Source organism: Pseudophryne corroboree, chromosome 4, assembly GCF_028390025.1.
Source record: "Pseudophryne corroboree isolate aPseCor3 chromosome 4, aPseCor3.hap2, whole genome shotgun sequence".
NCBI lineage: Eukaryota > Metazoa > Chordata > Amphibia > Anura > Myobatrachidae > Pseudophryne > Pseudophryne corroboree.
The window spans coordinates 348,081,815-348,104,959 of record NC_086447.1 but is presented as its reverse complement, the minus strand read 5'-3'; the positions used below and the strand labels follow the sequence as shown (position 1 = coordinate 348,104,959).

General features: G+C 44.5%; 1 protein-coding gene across 9 annotated transcripts in view; it reads left to right on the top strand.

Moving 5' to 3' along the window:
• The window catches only part of TP63 (tumor protein p63), an 875,477-nt gene that overhangs the window by 2,912 nt on the left and 849,420 nt on the right, over nucleotides 1-23,145 (top strand). The gene's annotated exons all lie outside the window — the stretch shown is intronic.

Below are 23,145 nucleotides of genomic sequence, written 5' to 3'. Positions count from 1 at the left end.
CCGCCCCCTTCTCATGCCCGAGAGCTGACAGTCACAGGAGGGGAAGAGAATGCCTCAAGCATCAATTGTAAGCGTCCCTCCCAAAATGGCCACCGCTCCTTTAGTATCTTTAATAACTGTCTCCTCTGAGGCGGCGGCCATTTTAAGAGGGACGTTTTCAATAGAAGTTTTCAGCATCCTCTCCCCCCTCCTATGACAGTGTCAGAACTCGGGTATGAAAAGGGGTGGAGCTACCAAAATGGAGGGGGTGGGGCTACATGGGACCAGGCTGGTTGCTACCACAGCTCACAGGAGAATGCTCTGCGACAGCTCCTGCCAGCCAGTGATAAGGGGGGGGGGGGGAGAGAGAGAGCGCGTGTGTGTATCTATGTGTGTGGTCATTATGTGTAAGCGGTGTGGCGCTACTACTGAAGGCATGTATAAGTGCCACCGCTACTGTTTACAGGATTTATTTATTTATTTTATATATATATATATATATATATATATATATATATATATATATTTTACTTTTTATATTTATTTATTTATTTTTTTGGGGGGAGGGGGGCTGCCTATTTTGTCAGTCCCGGGCCCCACAATTTCTGATGGCAGCCCTGTCTCCAGAGACCTCATCTTAATAACATATTAGCATGACTGAAACACTTAAATACATGAAATGTATCAAAGTTTTAGAACAAGCTAAATCTCATATAGAATTATTGAAGACTCTGAAATTGGAGAATATTAGAATACACACAAATGCTAGCTATGAGGGTGCATCGGGTGTTTGAACATCCCCATAATTTGAGATGTTTTTACTTAATTACTACTCAAACTGAGTGCTGGATGTCCCCTATACTACTAAAAGGACAAAAAGACATACATCCGTATTTCCAATCTTTATATGAAATGTACTAATCTATGGGTAGATACCTTGCAAATGGGGAGGTATACCAAATGTCCTTGTTCTCAGGGAAAGTTGTAATGGTGGGGTGAAATGGGGACTTACAATAAAAAACGAGGAATTTTAACTATGATTTCAGCTTTACATTAAAGCCTTGAAAACAAGTTCTCTGCTTTAGAAATTTACCAAAAATAATCACAACCAGAAAAGTAACTGAATATTAATGCAGTCGCCATCATAGAGATCATGAATTGTTACTATCGTAACCAATGAGATATCAAATAATAAGTCCCTTTACAATCAAAGAGACTCTTGACCCCATGCTGTAGCCCTACTTTTTACTATGATGCAAAGTAGTTGGAGGCCTGGTTTGGTCTTCAGCAGGGATGGATTAAGAGAGGAGGGGGCAATGTGTGCAGGCTCCCTTCTCTCTGGCAGAAGCCGCAGCAGTGTAGACTCTTATATCTGCAGTGCCGGTTGCCATTGGACTACCAAGGGGTAAATATAATTATTTGGATGCAGGGAGAGCGGTGTAGGCCCGCCTGGTCCCAGGCGCCCATGTGCACCACACAGCCTACACCCATTACAGATACGCTAATGGTCTTTAGAATTTGAGAGACATGCAAAGATGGTACTGAAAATGTGACATACACCTTGTACAGCATATAATAGTGTTCATTCTAGCACCCTGCACCTTTCAAAAACCATGCAGTTCTCCTTTGCTGCCTGGGGTGTCGCTCTCTGCTCTGGGGCTTCTCAGAACACTCTGGTCTATATCTCAGCACTGAAATACAGACCAGAGTGTGCTGAGAAGCACCAGAGGAGAGAGCAACACCCCAGGCAAGAAAGAGGAACTGCACATGTTTTGAAAGGTGCAGGGTGCTAGAATGAACACTATATAACATAATATAAAATAAGAACAGCAAAATAGTGTAAAATGCAGGACTGTAATAATGTTAGTTATATTTTATTAAAGAAGACACACATTTTTGACCAAATTTCAGAGGGTCACCAATGGAGAATTCAATTGCTAATCAAATTGACAACCCTGTCCCAGTTTACAATGCAGCGGTGACCAGGTATAGTCTGAAACATTGCTGCTGTGCTATTATTTACTAGAAGAGCTGGTGCCAGAGAGACAACAGATCCAGCTCCACTATCCACCGATCTCTGTGTTAATCCTGGCTAAAGTGTTAAGTAAATTAACTAATTTCAAATTAAGCATTCTCTGTCCCAAAACCTGAAGTAGCCAGTCCCAAACTCTACTCACTTGTCAAGTAAAGAGGCATGTGGTGGACTGATATGAACGTTTTGCATCAGCCAATGTAATGTGTGTGTGTGTGTGTGTGTGTGTGTGTGTGTGTGTGTGTGTGTGTGTGTGTGTCCATTTTATATGGGGATTATTTTTTTAAGAGAGAAGAAAATAAGATTTTATCTTCTATTTGAACTAGGAAAAACTAAGAAATAATATATAGGGTATCCGGACTCCAGGTCGACAGCAAAAAGGTCAACACACCTTAGGTCGACACACCTTAGGTCGACATGGACAAAAGGTCGACATGCACAAGGTCGACATGAAAAAAGGTCGACATGAGTTTTTCAGGATTTTTTTCTTTTTTGGAACCCTTTCATACTTAACGATCCACGTGGACTACGATTGGAACGGTAATCTGTGCCGAGCGAAGCGGTAGCGGAGCGAAGGCACCATGCCCGAAGCATGGCGAGCGAAGCGAGCCATGCGAGGGGACGCGGTGCACTAATTTGGGTTCCCGGTCACTCTACGAAGAAAACGACACAAAAAAACCTCATGTCGACCTTTTTCCATGTCGACCTTGTTCCTGTCGACCTTTTGTCCATGTCGACCTTTTGTCCATGTCGACCTAAGGTGTGTCGACCAATTGGCGTCGACCTAAGGTGTGTCGACCTTTTTGCTGTCGACCCTCAGTCCCAGACCCAATATATAGTGCCCATGTGAATAAAAAAAATATTTATAGTTTCCCCCTGGTATAATAAAATATTATACAGTGGATTTGTCTCAAAATAAATAAATTATTATTAATGCTAAAATTTAAAAATGAAACTTTTTAATAAGTGCCCTAATAAAATGTACCCTTGTCCCTGTTTTCTTTGTCTGACGTAATCCATATATATGGGAAAAAATAAAAAAGCCCAACAAATATAGACGAGACAGGCTAGCGGTGAATCATTCATGAGAACACATACCTACGAGCTGGCTTGTCAATCAGGAATTGAACCTGGAGGGGGCACTACATGGCACCGTGATTTAATAAAGTTTGGGAACCACTGACATAAGGCTTTATTATTCATGGAGTCATTATTATTTTATTGTATAAGGGGACACTATATATTACTTATTCATTAATAGGTATTCATGGGCATAAGCAGTGGGCCCCCTCTCCATGGTCCGCCATCTTTCTGGTGATATATTTGAAAAGATGGCGCATGTGCAGAAGAGAGCAGTGCCAGAATCTTTGCGGCTACTGTGTGAGGCCATCTTTCTGAATATATCAATGGAAGAATCGTGCCACTGAAGGGGTATAGGGCAAGGGGCATGGTGGCAAATTGGTTGATGCAGGGTGTATGTTGCCCCCATGGAGCAATTGGCCAGTGTGCACTGCACACCTTGCACCTTCTGTATGACAGATATGCCACTGGTGCATAATATATTATTCTATTTTTTTTCTTTTTTGAAAAATGTTTTTATTGAACATAGTTTCCAGCAGTTCTTTTCTCTTAACCAAGAAATGGAATACCACCAATTATACGAAACATTAAAGTTTGTATAGGACACATCACAGTTTTATAAATACCAAAGAGAAGCATGGAAGTTACATTGTACATGTGTGGAAACAACAACAAAAACCCTTTGTAAGAGACTGAATATGGGGGTAATTCTGAGTTGATCGCAGCAGGAACTTTGTTAGCAGTTGGGCAAAACCATGTGCAGTGCACTGCAGGGGAGGCAGATATAACATGTGCAGAGAGAGTTAGATTTGGGTGGGTTATTTTGTTTCTGTGCAGGGTAAATACTGGCTGCTTTATTTTTACACTGCAATTTAAATTGCACATTGAACACACCCCACCCAAATCTAACTCTCTCTGAAAGATTAGCAGAATTGCTCGAAAATCTTTTCCTGCAGTTTCTGAGTAGCTCCAGACCTACTCATAGATTGCGATCACTGCAGACTGTTTAGTTCCTGGTTTGACGTCACAAACACGCCCTGCGTTCGGCCAGCCACTCCCCCATTTCTCCAGCCACTCCTTCGTTTTAGCCTGACACGCCTGCGTTTTTTAGCACACTCCCGGAAAACAGTCAGTTTCCACCCAGAAACACCCACTTCCTGTCAATCACTCACCGATCAGCAGAGCACTACTCGGTCTGTACCAGAGATGCCAGGCTGTGACTTTAACTGACACTAAACTGGTTGTCAAATCCAATACAAAGAATCAGATTAGATTTGTAGGTGATTTCTGCCATGAGTGGCAAGAGATAGTGAATATCACACAACATCATTGGCCAGTCCTGCATACAGATAGAGACCTGAGCAAAAAGCTCGATATCAAACCAGCCATGAGCTGGAGGAGGTCTCAAAATCTGAGAGACATTCTGGTGGACAGCCATTTCGAAAGATCAGCAAGACGAACACCTGCAATAAATGGTTCCTTTCCATGTGGAAGTTGTAAGGCGTGTGAATATATGGTCAAGACAAAACATACTTTTGACAGGCGAGGAAACAAGGTGGAGATTAGATCCTTCATTAATTGTAACGCCATAGGGGTTAGATACTGCTTACAATGTGAATGTGGAATGAAGTATGTGGGAATGACATCAAGAGCACTTAAACAGAGGGTCTTGGAACACATTGGAAATATAAGAAACATCACGACTGACTTGAATAAGATGAAAAAAATTTCCCCTGTAGCGAGACACATGCATAACAAGCATGGAGGTAGCAGTAAGAATCTGACAGTGTTTGGACTTGAGAAAATCCATCTGGGAATTAGGGGAGGTAATCTCAACAAGACTCTCCTTCAACAAGAGAGCAGATGGATATTTAGACTGGGAACTTTGAGTCCGGATGGGCTTAATGAAAATCAAAATTTTGGAGCATTCCTTTAAAAATTTCTATTTTTATTATTTTATTTATATATTTTTTCCCTTCAATGTAATTATTAATTTTTAATGAGTATATTTAATTTACTTCTCTAGTATAATTATAATTTATTCATGCAGTTCACTCTTATGTATCTAATTTATAATTAGTCACTTGTTATAATAATTGGTAGATCACTCTTCTAGCTAGCATGAGTTATTAGCTCATAAAGCATTTACCTCATCATTGATACACTGTTCAATTAATTTTTCAAGTTTTTATTTATATATATATATACATTTTTTCTCTCCCTCTCGTCATTTTTCTTCCTTCTTTCTTTCTTTCTTTCTTTCTTTCTTTCTTTCTTTCTTTCTTTCTTTCTTTCTTTCTTTCTTTCTTTCTTTCTTTCTTTCTTTCTTCTTTTTCCCCTTATTTCTCCTTCTCTCCCCTTTCCCCTCTCTTTTTTGTTGCTTCAACTTTTGGTGATTACAGCAAATAACTATTACTATTAGCATGTGTTACATAATAGTGCTAAAATAAATAAATGCTTACTGTTTCAATTAATTTAGTTATGTCTATATCTGGTTTATACTAACTGGTTTCGTAACTTATCTTATCAATATAATAAATTTGTTTAATTAATGTTGATTGTTTATTAATTAACATTTATAATTATTGATTATTATTTATTATTATTTTTCATCCTTATTATTACTCTCTGATTTGGGTTATTTATATCACAGTTTATTTATCTATATAATTATCAGAGATGGGTATATGTCTTTTATATCCTTAAACTACTATTTTTGTCCCTTGTTTGTATTCTGTATTCTTTATCTTTAATTGCGCTGTTGCTGGCTGTTTGGGTGTACTTATACTTACTCACTGAATCCGCTGATGATAGAAACTACATATCCCATAATTCAATCTGGTTAAGACCTAATTGAAGTAGACCAGATGTACGCAGCAATTGGCCAAGAGAGATACACCTGTACAGGTAAATATCCCGGCCAGTAGGTGGGACACTACAATTCCTGACGAAGCCGCCCAGGTGAAACGTGCACGTCGGATACACGGCGCACGTGCACGTCACCTTTACTGCTACTGCTGCCTCTGAGTACGGACCCGGGAATTACGCTGCTCTGACTGATTGACCTTGAGCGGAGAATCACGGCTATTAGACCTGTCCTTTAACATCCCGGAGTGACGGATACTTTGGTCACTCCTGCGGCTCCTGCATAAGTGTTTGAATTGGAGGGGGAGAGTCATAGATTATTAGACCTGATTCCCTGACTGACAAATAGCCTCCGTTACCCTACTTAAGGGAGCTGGACTGTGGGAGCATATTTATCATTTAACCCGGGAGCACCGTGTCAAGTGTATCTGAAGGATATATATACTAAAAATCGATTCTGGAAAATCTGCAGCAGATAAGTTGAATTATCTCTTATTTTATTTTTAACAGCAGTAAATAGATTATAATTTAATGGAGACTCATATCTAACAATATAATGGAAAATGGATATCTATATATAGAGGTTAGGGAAGTATAATCTCCTATTCATAGTTGTGCTAATTGGTGACGTGCATATAAGACGCTGTCTGCAAATAGGATGCAATTCTGTTACTTCTGCAAATATGATGCAATTTTGATATTACCACTGCCTACAAATATGATGCAATTTTGATATTACCACTGCACATGTACCAAGTTTAATACAGTCTCCTCTAATTAAATGACCCTAACTTTTTTGGAAGATTAATATTGTGCTTGTTACAAACAATAACAAAACATATGAGGGCGAAATGGCTAGACACTTGGTTACGTGATATGTAATTATATCATCCATGAACACACTCTAAAGGATATATTTGTACCATTTATATGATTCTTCTTTCTTACTTCAGTGCTCTCTCATCGGCTTAACTCATCTATTGAGATACCGACAGCAGAAGCACACTTTTTTCATTTTGCATAAACGCCCAAAGGATCCTCTCATCTTTAATTCGATGTCGACAGATATGATTGAGGACAGTAGAAATCCTGGATGTTATTGCATATGAAATCTGTATTTCTTAGAGACCTTCTGGTCAATTGTATCATTTACTACTTATTATTTGTATCCACAATCTTTATAGGAGGAATTTCTTCTCTTCTTCTGTTTTTTGAGTGTTTTCCTTGGATGCTACAGTTCTAATTGCGACCGATTGGTCATATAGAGATAACATTTGATATTTTAAAACATTATTGTGGTTATTATCATAATCATTATTATTTTTCAATGGGCCTATAAGAATTAAGCAATATGGGCCCTCATTCCGAGTTGTTCGCTCGCAAAGCTGCTTTTAGCAGCTTTGCACACGCTAAGCCGCCGCCTACTGGGAGTGAATCTTAGCATAGTACAATTGCGAATGAAAGATTAGCAGAATTGCGAATAGACACTCCTTAGCAGTTTCTGAGTAGCTCCACACTTACTCGGCAACTGCGATCAGTTCAGTCAGTTTCGTTCCTGGTTTGATGTCACAAACACTCCCAGCGTTCGCCCAGACACTCCCCCGTTTCTTCAGACACTCCCGCGTTTTTCCCAGAAACGGCAGCGTTTTTTCACACACACCCATAAAACGGCCAGTTTCCGCCCAGAAACACTCACTTCCTGTCAATCACATTACGATCACCAGAAGGAAGAAAAAACCTCGTAATGCTGTGAGTAAAATTCCTAACTGCATAGCAAATTTACTTGGCGCAGTCGCAGTGCGAACATTGCGCATGCGCAATTAGCGGAAAATCGCTGCGATGCGAAGAAAATTACCGAGCGAACAACTCGGAATGACCACCATAGGCTCTCATTCCGAGTTGTTCGCTCGCAAGCTGCTTTTAGCAGCTTTGCACACGCTAAGCCGCCGCCTACTGGGAGTGAATCTTAGCATAGTAAAATTGCGAACGAAAGATTAGCAGAATTGCGAATAGACACTTCTTAGCAGTTTCTGAGTAGCTCCACACTTACTCGGCAACTGCGATCAGTTCAGTCAGTTTCGTTCCTGGTTTGACGTCACAAACACTCCCAGCGTTCGCCCAGACACTCCCCCGTTTCTTCAGACACTCCCGCGTTTTTCCCAGAAACGGCAGCGTTTTTTCACACACACCCATAAAACGGTCAGTTTCCGCCCAGAAACACCCACTTCCTGTCAATCACATTACGATCACCAGAACAAGAAAAAACCTCGTAATGCCGTGAGTAAAATTCCTAACTGCATAGCAAATTTACTTGGCGCAGTCACAGTGCGAACATTGTGCATGCGCAATTAGCGGAAAATCGCTGCGGTGCGAAGAAAATTACCGAGCGATCAACTCGGAATGACCACCATAGGTGTAATATACTGACTAGGGACCTCTCCCCTGCACTCTCATTAACTTTGCCCTTAATTGGGCAGAAAAGTTAACAGCAGATAAAGGTCTTGGGATTGGTGCATATGCTCCAGGTGGTTCTCTCATTGGAAATTCGATGCTTTTTAGCAGATTCCCAAAAGCAGAAACCAGGCATTTAGTCACCTATTTTTCCCCATCTTCCTTCTGACATTCGTTTTCTTTATTTATATTATTTTATACTTCTATTTGGTTAAATAAATGCACACTTGTGATTGGCTGACAAATTCGGCCTTATTGTACATGGTTATTCATAGGTGTATCACGATAGCCGCTTTAACTGCTTTATATGCAATTTTGGCGACCATCAGTTGCTATACTACACAAATGACTTTTGTCACACAGGATAGATGTCAACAAGTGCATTTTGAAACTTTGTTTCTATTAATAGGCAATAAACTGGTTTCTTTATAACTAACCATTGGCAGGAGATCAACTAGATACTTATAGATCAATTGTCACAATTAGGACACAACAATTTATATAGTCAGAAGGTCGTTATAGGGAGAATCTCTAGAGGCATAGTCAGTCACACCTTAAATTATTTCAATTGTGAATATATGTTTTATGTTAGTATGTTAATGTGAGTCCAATTTCTATAAATAAAAGTTAAGTTTTAGATTATTTGTAAGAGTGCCCCATAAAAAAGAGTTGTCTTTTTTCTCTCTTTGCATATTATGTGACTTTAACTGCACAGGAATTAGATTTAATATGTACTAAGGGGCTAATTCAGACCTGATCGCTGATGTGTGTTTTCGCACAGCGGGCGATCAGTTCTGAACTGCGCATGCGCCGGCGCTGCAGTGCGCTGGCATATGCAAGAGATGCTATCGGAATCTCATCCTAGAGATCGCCTCTGCCTAATTAACAGGCAGAGGCATTCGCTGGGTGGGAGGGGGCGGGTTGGCGGCGTTTGGCCGCCGTTTTGGGGGCACAGTCCGGGCAACACAGGCATGCCCGGACCATACGGGGTGCGGGCCATAGCGGCTGCGTGACGTCACATGCAATTGCTGTGACCCGGGATGCCACAAGTAGCTCCCTGCCGGTGCGCAGGAGCTGCGCAGGTAGGGAGCTACTTGTCAAGAACAAAAGAATCGCCACTGTGCAATGCTTTTGTCCTTGAGTGTTCCGCTTGAGCGAGGAGGGGGGGTAGGGCCTGACATGCGGTGCAGACTAGCCCTGTGCTGGGCGTCCCCCCGCATGTCAGGGTAAATGATCGTCTACGATCAACTCTGAATTCCCCCCTAAGTCACAGATGAAGCACAAAAGAACTTTGGCGTGAAAAAAAGTTGTGGCCACTGCATCGTAGCACTTTGTATATAAATTCAGACTCATTCACACACAGATGAACAAGTGTTGAATATCAAATTGAACATATCAAATTAAACAGTGCAGTCTTGTGAAGCTATTTTGTTGCATTTGATTGTTTCATTTGTGCGACTAAGACACACAGTCGAGCGAAATAGATGCTTGGTGCAAGCCAAGTCACAGCGGACAGGGGTGACTGCTGCAAGAGTGTATGAGTGAAGACACATCTGTACTTACTAATATGGCCTTGTGGGCTATATTATATCGGATGTACAATATGCACTCTAAAATCTAGATTCATGGGGCACTGAAGAAACATTCTGAAGGGCTTTATGAACCATAGTGCATCCAGACATTTTGTAGAACATCATCATGGAGAGAGATCCTGTGGGTCTAAAATGAGTAGGTCTGGAACTTATTTCACTAGTAGAGGGGGGTCGTTATTGAAACCTTAATAGACATGAAGCTGAAAATCTCCTAAACCTCAGGCACTTTTAACCCTCATCAACTTATCTACTGTATGTGTACAATATTTACAGTAATATCATCTGAAAAGATGTGTAGCATTTTAGGGGTCTATTCATGAAGCAGTGTTGAAGTGAGCTAGTGGAGAAGTTACTCATGACAACCAATCAGCATTGAAGTAACATTTATAATTTGAATACTATACAATTGTATGGAGCAGCTGATTGGTTGCCATTGGTCACTTCTCCACCCTTTTCACTGCTTCATGAATAGACCCCTTAGTACTTTGTGATGAAGGTTCTCCCCTCCACATTATATTGTTAATTTCTCTAATTAATATCTATTTATAGTATCAGGTATATCCCTCCTCCTTTTGTGTTTAAAACCAGAGTAAACTACGATAACTATGAATAGATAATAAGCATATAAATCATTGAGATATTTCACACATATTGTATATAGACTTATGTATAGATTTGTGTTAAAGTCTAGCTTTATTCATATACTCTATGTAAAGGTATAGTTTTATGCAGACAAAGCTTCTGTCTGTGTAGAAATTATATGAACATGCGTGTAGATATGCACACATATATGTGTATACAAGCATGTGTTTGTGGTTATAGGTGCCCGTATTTTATATATTAGATTTCATATTTACATACAAATGCTTCTTTTGTATATTTCTCTCTCTCTCTCTCTCTCTCTCTCTCTCTCTCTCTCTCTCTCTCTCTTTCTCTCACAAATTATACTCAGTTAGTAAATACTGTGGTGGTAACATTCTGTGTTGCAACAATTGATACACCTGTGGAATCACATGATCTAGTGCTCTGCAATGTCAGGGGCACTAATGAATACAGGTGTGAGAGAGGTATTTAAAGTCTCCTAGGACAGACACAGGGATCTCTGCTTCTTGAAAAATCTGTCTTGTATAGGGAAACGCGTTGGAAATGATGTATTTCTCTATATAATATTTGTAGTTGCCAACATCTTCTGCTCTACCACTCGCACTATGGGCGCAACACACTATCTGTCAGCACTATTGGCCTCAGCATTTACTGTCTTGTCTATTAAGGAAGAATAGGTACCACTGGGGAGTGTTAGAGTAAGGTTGTGGGGATGGGAGGGTTAGGTTTAAGGTGCAGGGAGAGAGGTGTGGTTGAGGCACCACTGGGGATGGGTAGGGTTAGGCTGCAGGATGGTTAGGCTTAGCCTATTTACCTTCCAGGTGTCGGGATACTGTGCATTGGGATGCCGCTGTCGGTATTCTGACTGCTGGCATTCCAAGCGCCGGGATCCCGATACCATCCTATAACTGTGACAGGTAAGATGGGCTCCTCTCAGCTCTGGAACCCAATAACAGCATATTTTATCAGGCAAAATAATCACCGCATGTAATAGGACCATATGCTTTTTTTTTTACGACTATTTTATTGCTTCCCTACAGAGGACAAAACATATTTTAATGGTGTGAGCAACATAAAATAAACAGTTTATATCCTTGAACTTGAATTTTCTCTGTAGAACTCCTACACCTTCAAAAAAAGAGACGTGGATCCGCACCAGTTGTTACAATGTTATAATTATATTAGATATACAAAAGCAACATTCTAACTGTTGAAGTGCAATAAAAACGGTATGTTATTGGCGGTGCTCCCAAATGTTTTGTAGATTGGACTACAATTGTAGGGAAGAGAAAAGACAAAAAAAACCCTGTTTTTGGGAGCACTCGTTTATGATATCGTAAACGAGTGCTCCCCAAAACATTTTTTTTGTCTTTTCTCTTCCCTACAATTGAACTCCTACACCTACCTGGAAGCTTCTTTTCTTTCTCGAACTACTGTTCCCATATCCCCAATACTACATGCTCATTGATGAAGTAGAGCAGCTCCAAACCTTCACACATCCACTATATAGATTATATGAAGATATAATTTCATTATTTTAATATACACATAGTTAATAGGTAAATTTTTCATGAATATTTGTTAAGCCATTCAAATGCCTGCATCAGTTGTGTTTGATAAGTTGTCCCCATAAGATACCTGATATAAAACTGGAAACATTTGACCTAGGATTGGATGCCTTGCACACAGACACCAATTTGGAAAAAATGCAGTATGACATTTCCTAAGTGCTGTGTCCATCAAAATATGATTTGTTTGTCTTTACCATAGCAATGAACCATGAGTCACTTTGGGTCACATGTAATATGATTACTCCCTTTGATTGGCCTTCCTTAGTTAGTGTAAACACTTCACACCTGTCCCAAAAATGTGTTCCATGTTATGGAAGTTTCCACCATTGCTCACATTTGCTCTGCTGCAGTATCCTGCATCTGTTCCTCTCACAGCTGTGGCCATCCTGTTCTGTCTGCATGTTCCGAAACCAAAAATACTGTGTTTTTATTTATGTATTGCTTACCAGCTGTCAATGTTGTGTCTGGGTCACTACCGTGAACAGGCAGGCAGTGATATCCTAAGTGCGCCAAGATGTTATTTATTTTTATTTTCTTTGAAAAAATACCACCAGGAAATGCTATTTTAACAACTTATATTTCAAACTACTTGTACCTACTGTATGTATTGCAGCTTTATCTAGGTTGCGGATTTCCATAGTTGCTTACTTGCTGGAATGTCCTTGAGACCTATGTGCCCTACATACTTGCTGATGTGTGCGGGCGATATGAACGATGTTGTTCAGTAATGAACGAGAAATTGTTCTTATCGCTCGGTGTGTATGCACCAACGATAATGATGCGTGTCCCCACGATCGTTCATCGTTGGTTTTCCCTCGTTCTGCAGAGCAAGCCATTTTGGACGATGGTCGGTTTTCATTGAAATCAACCATCATCCAAATTGGAAACGTCGGCAAGTGTGTAGGACCCTTAACAGTTTATTAGGAAACCAGGACCGAAATCCACAGGGGTGCAGACCAGCTCCAGCAAAGCTGCATGCAAACTGGATGGAGATTTTTTCAGTGATTTAACAAATTATGCAGCACTGAAGAATACTTTCAATTTTATGCAAGCTACTAAAAACGATTTGAAGATCAGACACAACCAGCCTGAGTGAAATCATACCAGTAATCGAACAAGTGGAAAATGTGTTAGAGAAGCTGTAGGAGAATGTGCAAGCAAGAGATTTAGAGGTCTATTTAGCACCATCCGCGTCACCATCTTGCATTCAAGCTCTGTCACTGCGATGCCTCTTTGCAGCATCATCGGGGTATTTTTCGTAAAAAATACCCCAAAGTCCTGCTGTGCATGTGCTGCCAGCCACCGCTACCGCCGCGGGTATCCCCCCCCCCCCCCCCCGTCGCAACTACCCCCGCGTGCAAAAGAGCCTCTCCACCCTGGATTTTATACTTACCAGTCCAGGAGCCGTTGGCCGCTGCTACAGGAGGCTGCCGGGAGCCGGGTCCTTCTTCTGCGCTGTGACCCCCGTGCTGTAAAGTGCACTGCCACTAAAGTACACTGTGTCATTTTACTGCACCAGGGACACAGCGCAGCATATAGGCCCCCTGGCGCACAGCAGCGCTCACCGGAGCAGCGAACACCGGCTCCTGGGCAGGTGAGTATGTGTTTTTGTTTTTACTTTTTTTCCCTTTTTTTAACCAATGATCAGTTTGTGTGTCCATCGGACACACAAAGCTGATCACACTGCTGGGTCACCGCTCAGCTTTCTCTACCAGGGACAGAGAAAACTGGGCAAAAGCGCCGCCCCTAACCAATATGATCCCCTAGGCAAGATTTTGTCTGGTGCCCCCAGAGCCGGCCCTAACCAATATGATGCCCTAGGCAAGATTTTGGCTGATGCCCCCTAGCACCGCCACTAGTTCTGCAGGAGATGCCTTGCATGAGTCAGTTGGCAGCTCTGCTAACGTTGGGCACCTTTTGTTTATGAAAATGCATCTTATTTGCATTACTATGTGGTTAGGACGCACAAGCAGCTTCTGCTGATTAAAATGATATGCAGTATGCCTATATTCTGTGTGTGACTGCGGCTGTATCTGCATACGAAATGCTACATTACAGTGATTTCCAGGAATACATTGTAACGTAGCATTTCATATACAGATACAACCGCAGTCGCACACAGAATATTGGCATGCTGCATATCATTTTAATCAGCAGAAGCTGCAGGTGCCCCTAAGCATACCAAATGCCATAGGCACTTGCCTAGTTTGCCTATGCCTAAGGCAATCAGGTCTGAACTGTGCAGGCTCCGCAGTGCACCGGTTTATGCCTGCCAGAGATTGACAGGCAGAGGCGTTCGCTGGGTGGGAGGGGGCGGGCTGGTGACGTTGGGACGATGTTTTGGGGGCGTGGTCCGGGCAATGCAGGCATGCCCAAACCGTGCGGGTGGCAGGCCGAGGCATCTGCATGATGTCACACTCAGCCGCTGCAACCCAGAGAGCGACGGGCAGGGGTTAAAGTGAGCCAGAACAGGGCGGAACTGCATTCCGTCCCACTTTGAGACGGAACGCAGTTCTGCCTCCTCCGGCTCACCTAACCCGATGTGTGCCCGGCTCCGCAGGGAGATGCCTGGCGCCCACTGAGATTATGTTACCAGCAGGCGCCCAGCTCTCTCTCCACAGCGGAAGCCGGCAGCAGCAGCTCACTGCTGAGCTCCTGCTTCCGGCTCCCGGCTCTATCAATCATGACGTCTCTCCCATAGTACCGAGGAGCGGACGCCGGAAGGACTGCAGTGGTCGGATGCAGTAGTGGGGCTTGGTGAGTATGGTGTGTTGTGTTTTTTTGTAAATATATGAATGTGTGAGTGCTTCTACTGGGGGCAAGCTACAAGGGGGCAAACTACTGGGGGCAAGCTACAAGGTGGCAAGCTACTGGGGGCAAACTACAAAGGGGCAAGCTACTGGGGGCAAACTACAGGGGGGCATTACTACTGGGGGCATAACTACAGGGGCATAACTATTTGGGGGCATTAATACTGGGGGCAAACTACAGGGGGCATTACTACTGGGGGCTAAACTACAAGGTGGCTTAACTACTGGGGGCTAAACTACTAGGGGCATAACTACAGGGGCTAAACTACTGGTGGCATAACTACAGGGGCTAAACTACTGGTGGCATAACTACAGGGGCTAAACTACTGGGAGCTAAACTACTGGGGGCTAAACTACTTGGGGGCTAAACTACTGGGGGCATTACTAACTGGGCAAACTACATGGGGGCTAAACTGCTGGGAGCATTACTACTGAGTGTCTAAACTACTGGGTGCATACATGCAGGGGCTAAACTACAGGGGGCATTACCACTGGGGGCTAAACTACAGGGGGGGGGGGCTAAACTGCATGGGGCAAACTACACGAGGGCTAAACTACAGGGGCTAAACTACTGGGGGCATTACCACTGGGAGGCTAAACTAAAGGGGGTGTAAACTACTGGGGTCATAACTGCAGGAGCATTACCACTGGGAAGCTAAACTACTGGGGGCATAACTACAGGGGCATAACTACTGGGGCTAAATGACTGGGGGCATTACTACAGGCGACATTACTGCCGGGGGCAATACTACACAGTGGTATTACTAATGGGGGCACTACTAATGAGGGCATTGTAAAGGGGGCACTTCATAAGGGGCACCACTCCTGGGGACATAAGGGGCACTACCACTATGGGCTCTATATAAGCGGTACTACCACTGTGGGCACTACCAGTACAGTGGACATTGCATAAGGAGCACTACTACCGTGGGCATTGTATAAGGGGTGCTACTACTGTGGGCATTATGTGTATTATGGGGTGCTACTACTGTGGGCATTATGTGTATTAGGGGTGCTACTACTGTGGGCATTATTACTACTGTGGGACCATGCCCTTTTTTTGATACCACAGCCCCTTTTTTTGGGGGGCGCACAATACCTTTATTACACGGGCGCCAGGGGGAGGGGGGTTGAGTTCCACCACCTCTCTAGGACCACTTTAAGCACTGGTGACGGGTAGCTCCCTGTCAGGGCGCAGGAGCTGCGCTGGTGGGGAGCTACTCTTCAGGTACATAAGCATCACCGCTGTGAAATGCATTTGTATCTGTGCGGGGGGAGGGGGCAGAGCCAGACATGCAGGGCGGACTAACCCTGTGCTGGGCGTCCCCCCGCATGTCTGTGAAACTGATTGTAGATGTGCTAAATTTAGCACATCTATGATCAAGTTTGAATTACACCCTCATACAGATCTGATCGAAGCAGCAAATTTGTTAGCTAATGGGGAAAACCATATGCACTGCAGGTGGGGCATATGTAACATGTGCAGAGAGAGTTAGATTTGGGTGGGTTATTTTGTTTCTGTGCAAGGTAAATACTGGCTGCCTTATTTTTACACTGCAATTTAGATTTCAGTTTGAACTCACCACACTCAAATCTATCTCAGTCTGCACATGTTATATCTGCCCCCCCTGCAGTGCACATGGGTCCTTATTCAGACCTGATCACTCGCTAGTGTTTTTTTGGAGTCCAGCGTTCGCATAGTTGCCAGCCACCAGGGAGTGTATTTTAGTTGTGCAAGTGTGCGATCGCAGTTTCTGAGTTGCCCAGAACTTACTCAGCCGTTGTGATCACTTCAGCCTGTTCGGGGCCGGAATTATTATTATTATTATTATCCTTTATTTATATGGCGCCACAATGGTTCCGCTGCACCCAATTACAGAGTACATAAACAAATAATCAAACAGGAAAACAGCAACTTACAGTTGATGACAGTATAGGACAAGTACAGGGTAAATAAACATAGTTACATCAGCAGATGACACTGGAATAAGTATCAGGTGGCAGAATACTGCTGGATTTGATGCAGTTGAAGATTATTAAAGTAAGAAAGGATAAGCACATGAGGGAAGAGGGCCTTGCTCGTGAGAGCTTACATTCTAAAGGGGAGGGGTAGACAGACAGGGGTGACAGATGGGGTACATAGAGGGCGTAGAACAGAGGGTTAGGATGAGATTTGGCTGGGTTTGGTGAAGAAGTGGGTCTTGAGAGCCCGTTTGAAGTATTGTAGAGAGGTGGAGAGTCTGAGGGGGAGAGGTAGGGAATTCCAGAGAAGTGGTGCAGCACGTGAAAAATCTTGGAGGTAGGAGTGGAAGTAATCCGTAGGCAGGAGAGTCGGCGTGCATTAGCAGAGCGAAGAGGACGGGTGGGAGTGTAAAAGGAGATAAGGTCAGAGATGTAGATGGGAGAGGAGTGGGTGAGGGCTTTGTAAGCGGGTGTGAGAAACTTGAAATGGATTCTGAAAGGGAAGGAGAGCCAGTGAAGGTCTAGCAAGAGAGGAGAGGTGGACATAGTGCGTTTGGTGAGGAAGATGAGCCGGGCAGCAGCATTGAGGATAGATTGGAGTGGAGAGAGGTATTTGTCAGGAATGCCAGTCAGGAGGAGATTACAGTAGTCCAGTCTGGAGATGACCAGTGAGTGGATAAGAGTCTTAGTAGCATCCTGGATCAGAAAGGGTCTGATCCTGGAAATATTTTTTAGATGAAAACGGCAGGTTTGTGAGAGGTGCTGAATGTGTGGTTTGAAGGAGAGGGAGGAGTCAAGGATTACTCCAAGACAGCGCACTTGGGGGCTAGAGGAGATAGTAGTGCCATCAATAGATAATGAGATTGTTGGAGGTTTGGTTATGTGGGAGGGAGGGAAGATGATCAGCTCGGTCTTAGACATGTTAAGTTTAAGAAAGCGCTGGGACATCCAGGAAGAGGTAGCAGAGAGACAGTTGGAGATACGAGTGAGGAGAGCAGGGGAGAGGTCTGGAGAGGAAAGGTAGATTTGGGTGTCATCAGCATAGAGATGATATTGGAAACCAAAAGAACTAATGAGCTTACCTAGTGAGGACGTATAGAGAGAGAAGAGAAGAGGACCAAGGACAGAACCTTGGGGTACCCCTACAGTTAGTGGAAGTGAGGGGAAGGTGGAGCCATGAGAGGAGACAGAAAAATGAATGGTCAGAAAGGTAGGAGGACAGCCAAGAGAGGGCAGTGTCACGCAGACCAATGGAGTGAAGGATTTGCAGAAGGAGAGGATGGTCCACAGTGTCAAAAGCAGCAGAGAGATCAAGTAGAATAAGTAGAGAGTAGTGTCCCTTCGATTTAACAGCATAGAGGTCATTGCAAACTTTTGTAAGGGCAGTTTCAGTGGAGTGGAGAGGACGGAAGCCAGACTGGAATGGGTCAAGCAGTGAGTGTGAGGAAAGAAAGGAAGTAAGGCGGTTATAGACAATACACACAAGGAGTTTGGAGGCAAAAGGGAGGAGAGAGATGGGTCGGTAGTTGGAGAGAGTGTTTGGATCAAGGGTAGGTTTTTTTAAGAATAGGAGAGAAGAGTGCATGCTTGAAGGCAGAGGCGCAGTGCCTGAGGAGAGGGAAAGATTGAGAAGGTGGGAAAGATGGGAACAAGCAGAAGGAGAGAGGTAGCGGAGGAGGCGGGAGGGGATAGGGTCAAGTGGGGAGGTGGTGAGGGGACAGGAACGAATGAGGGCCATGACTTCCTCTCCAGATGCATGGGAGAAAGATGTCAGAGTAGGTGCGAGGGATGGGGAGGGTTGGTCAGGGATGGGAGAAGGCTGGTTACTGATGATGTGTGATGTGATGTCCTGACGCATGGAGTCAATTTTGGATGGGAAGTAAGTGGCAAAGTCAAGAGCAGAGAGTGAGGAAGGGAGACGAGGTGGAGGTGGGCAGAGGAGTGAGTTGAGTGTGGCAAACAGGCACCAGGGGTTGGAAGACTGGGAGGAGATGAGGTTCTTGAAGTATGACTGTTTAGCAAGAGAAAGGGCAGCACTGAAGGATGAGAGCATAAGTTTGAAATGGAGGAAGTCTGCCTTAGGGCGTGATTTCCTCCAGTGTCGCTCAGCAGTACGTGAGCATTTTTGCAGATATCTGGTGCATTTGGTGTGCTAGGGTTGAGGTGTCAATTTGTGAGGGTGAATAGTGGTTGGTGGAGCAACAGAGTCAAGAGCAGAAGTAAGGGATGCATTGTATGTGGAAGTGGCTTGTTCAGGGCATGAGAGAGAGAGAATAGGAGAAAGAAGTGAGTCAAACAGGGAGGAAAGGAATGTGGTGTCAATAGCTTCAATGTTACGCTTAGTGATGGTAGCCTTAGGAGGTAGAGATGGGGAAGTCGAGAGAGATAAGTTAAAGGAGAGCAGGTGGCGGTCAGAGAGGGGAAATGGGGAATTGGAGAAATCAGAAATATCACAGCGGTGAGTGAAGACCAGATCCAGTGAGCTGGGAGGGTGAGGAGGTGCACTGGGAGAGACCAAGTGAAGAGGTGAGGTTAAGGAGTTTAGAGGCAGGGGATTGTGTGGGGATGTCAATATGGATGTTGAAATCGCCTAGGATAATGGAGGGAATGTCAGAAGAGAGGAAGTGAGGAAGCCAGGAAGCAAAGTTGTCGATGAATTTGGAAGCAGTGCCAGTGGGGACGGTAAATGACAGCTACTCTAAGATGGACTGGTTGGAAGAGGCGTATGGCATGGACCTCAAATGTAGAGAATGTAAGGGATGGTTCTGGTGGTATGAGTTGGTAGGACTAACTAGAAGGTAAAAGGACCCCAACACCACCCCCATGGCGACCCCCAGGTCGGCGTGTGTGTGTGAATGTGAGGCCCCCAGCAGAGAGAGCAGCAGGAGAAGTAGTGTCAGAGGGCGTAATCCAAGTTTCAGTAATGGCTTGTAGGTGTAGAGAGTTGGAAATGAAATGGTCATGAGTGGGGACCAGTTTGTTACAAACAGATCTGGCATTCCAGAGGGCACAAGATAGGGGATATGAGTTTGTGGGAGAGATGTGAATGAGATTATCAGGGTTGCTGTAGCGATGAGGTGAGATTAACTTTGAGGGCAGGGATGATGAGAGAGTAGTGATGGTACGGGTGCCTGAGCTAGGAGGGGAAACTGCAGGAGGTGGGCAGGGAGAGAGGTCAGTGTGATGTGGATGGGGGTGTGGGGAGGTGACAGGGAAGGGAGAAAGGGAGCAGGGCTGAGTTGTGGGGTAGCAGGACCATGGGGCAGAGGTGAATGAAAGTGGAGTAACAAGAAAGGAGGGGGAAGGAAACAGAAGGATGGAGGGGAGACAGAGGAGGAGGTGTAGGAGACTAGGGTGGAAGGATAAAGATACATTATTAGGTAGACACTGAGTGATGTGGGGAGTATAAGAAAGCCTTGACATAGTGTTAAGTAGGTAAATAGGTTGAGGGAAAGTGTAAGTAGGAGAGGAGACTGTAAGGGAATCAGAGCAGAAGAATTGCAGAAATGCAGGTGAGAAAAGCAGTGTAGGTAGGGAAGCCAATCCCGGGCCATTTTTTCAATCCCGGGTATCGGGATTGAAAAATGGCCAATCCCGGGATTCCCGGGATACCCGGGATTGGCTTTTACCTAGGTGGCCGCCCCACCTCGCCCCGCCCGCCCCTCACATATAACTCACCATATACCGGGGGCGGGCGGGGAATATTCTGTGAACGCTGCTGGTGGCTCCCACCAGCAGCTGACAGCGCAGCGTGACCTCTCACGCTGCGCTGGGGACCCGGAAGGAGGAAGCCGGGCAGCGTTTGAGCGTCCTGTGGACGCTCAACGCTGATCCCTCAATCCCCGGGATTGGAGCTTCCAATCCCGGGATTGAATCCCGGCCATTTTTGGGCCTAAATCCCGGGATCCCGCCGGTCCCAATCCAAGGATTGGCCACCATAAGTGTAGGCTCAATAGGTGTAGATTTAGTATGAAATGAGTCAATAAAGTGGATAAAGTGGGTGCAGAAATGTATTTGGGCTGTAAGAAATGAAAGGATTGTGAGAGGGTTAAGAAGCAATGGTAATTCTGTTTGATTTTTTAAGTGTTTGTAGATGAGGAGATGAACTCACAATTGTCCCAAAGAAGATCTTTGTGATCCTGATTATGGATGGAAACTTGATCTTACATACCGTATATACTCGAGTATAAGCCGACTTTTTCAGCACATTTTTCTGTGCTGAAAAAGCCCCCCTCGGCTTATACTCGAGTCAATGGCTGCAGCAGACGCCGTGGGCTGTGTGGGCGTCCGCTGCAGCCGGCTCCAGGACAGACACTAGAGGTCATTATTGACCTCTAGTGTCTGTGCGCGTTGCTATGGGAGAGACGTCATGACGTCTCTCCCATAGAGATGATCGGGTGCCGGGGAGCGGGCGGCCGCACAGAGCGGCGGCCGGACGGAGCGTGCGGCCGGACGGAGCGAGCGGACGGAGCGGAGCAGCGCAGCAGCAGAAGAAGCGGTCGGGAAGCAGGAGCGGGGCAGTGGTAAGTATTGTTTTTGTGTGTGTTTGTGTGTTTGTAAGCGGCGACGGGGGCACTGCAACAGGGGGCAAAGAAAGAAGGGGGCACTGCAACAGGGGGCAAAGAAAGAAGGGGGCACTGCAACAGGGGGCAAAGAAAGAAGGGGGCACTGCAACAGGGGGCAAAGAAAGAAGGGGGCACTGCAACAGGGGGCAAAGAAAGAAGGAGGCACAACTACTGGGGGCAATGAAAGGGGGCACAACTACTGGGGGCAATGAAAGGGGGCACAACTACTGGGGGCAAAGAAAGAGGTGCACAACTACTGGGGGCAAAGAAGGGGCATAACTACTGGGGGCAAAGCAACGGCAGCATGTTTTTATCTGGCACTGTGGGGGGATATCTGTTACTGGGGGTATATGTGGCACTGGGGGCACAACCCTAGCAACAAGCATTACCCCCTGGCAACAAGCATAACACCTACCGCATGAAACCCCTGGCAACGAGCATGACACCCTGAGCATGAACACCCCTGGCACCGTACATTTCCCACCCTAGGCTTATACTCGAGTCAGTCATTTTTCCCATTTTTTTGTGGTAAAATTAGGTATCTCGGCTTATATTCGGGTCGACTTATACTCGAGTATATACGGTATGTTCCTTTCTGCAAATGGGTTGCATAGTGTTCACAGAGTGAAAGTTGGAGGGTGATAAATTTGCATATACAGTTGATATTGATAAGTAGTTCATCTGTTGTTGTTGTTGTTGTTGTGTTGTTTGAGGTTTTCTTTCAGTTTTTCGTCCAGGCTAAGTCCAGGCTTTGATATTAAAATGATATATCTACTCCCTTTGAGCCTACTCCCTTCGAGTCCTACACCCTGGATCAATCAGCCCGGCTTAATCAGCCAGCTATACTCTTATATGAACTAACATTAACATGTGTAAGGTATAGGTTCACTGATTAAAACCCCTCCCATTGCCCAACACCCACTGATGGGCAATAAAGCTAAAACAAACAAATAATGACATGGGAGGAGGACATCCCAAATTCCCCAAATATCTAACAATTAAACAGCCTAAATTCTGCATATAACAATAACTCCATATTACCTAAGCAAAACAGACACTGCAGACTATAGTATCCTAGTTCACTGTGCAGCTGGTGAGAGAGCTGGAATTGACGTCAAACACCCTCCCTGCAAATGCTTGGACACGCCTGCGTTTTTCCAACCACTCCCAGAAAACGGTCAGTTGCCACCCACAAACGGCTTCTTCCTGTCAATCTCCTAGCGAATGCCCGTGCGAATGGATTCTTCGTAAAACCCATCACTGAGCAGCGATCCGCTTTGTACCCGTGCGGCGTGCCTGCGCATTGCGGTGCATACGCATGCGCAGTTCTGACCTGATAACAGCACTGCAAAAAACGCTAGCGAGCGATCAGGTCTGAATTACCCCCATGGTTTTACCCATTAGTTAACAAATTTGCTGCTGCAATCAGATCTGAATTAGGCCCTTAGTTAAATATGTCAGTCTTGTAGGTGAGGTTATTTACAGTATTTTTGCTAGATGTTGGCAACCATGCTTCATCCTAGGTTTAAATCATATGAACTGACTTACTTTTCAGATGACACAGATCTTGAAGAACACAAATAGCTCCTTGTGGGCAAGTTGTAATTTCAAGTTTGTGATGACCGGTCCCCTGCT